Source organism: Penaeus monodon, chromosome 30, assembly GCF_015228065.2.
Source record: "Penaeus monodon isolate SGIC_2016 chromosome 30, NSTDA_Pmon_1, whole genome shotgun sequence".
NCBI classification, from domain to species: Eukaryota; Metazoa; Arthropoda; class Malacostraca; order Decapoda; family Penaeidae; genus Penaeus; species Penaeus monodon.
The window spans coordinates 5,461,706-5,462,282 of NC_051415.1; positions in this window are offsets into that span (position 1 = coordinate 5,461,706).

The following is a 577-nucleotide window of genomic DNA, read 5'->3' on the forward strand; positions in this document are numbered from 1 at the left end:
GCAATTTACACGCTGCATGATGCATGATTCTGATTTTTGCAACCGGCACCGAGCCACTCCTCCATTGCAAACTCAAAAAATACGTGTTTTTTGTTTGCAGTGACTTGCAAAACCCCAAGTCTCTCAGATTGTTATGAACGAGAATAGAAATGACTAAACGCAATGATAAGAGAGAATTATTAAAACAGGTTTACCGCGAATTAGGCTCAGCAAGAAAGTGGACTTTGTGAATGTCATTGTTTTAGGCCTATGGGGTTACAAAAGAAGAAATGGTGAATTATTAGGGTTGATGATAGGCGGAGAAACACAATTTCTGAATACGAAAGTTGTTCCTTTATCCTTTGTAAAAATTTTAGCATAATGTAATTAGATAAAAACACACATGAGGATGGTAAGAATATAATATTTCAGTTTTTCATGTTTTTTTTTCTAATTATTAGCTGATTTAAATATCAAAATGAAGCAAGAGAAAATAATTAAGGAAGTAGACGGGGAGAGCAGCATAATTATAAAATAGATAAGACCGATCTCTATTTCGGAAATCAAAGTTGTATATGTTGTATATTGCAGTTTCTAT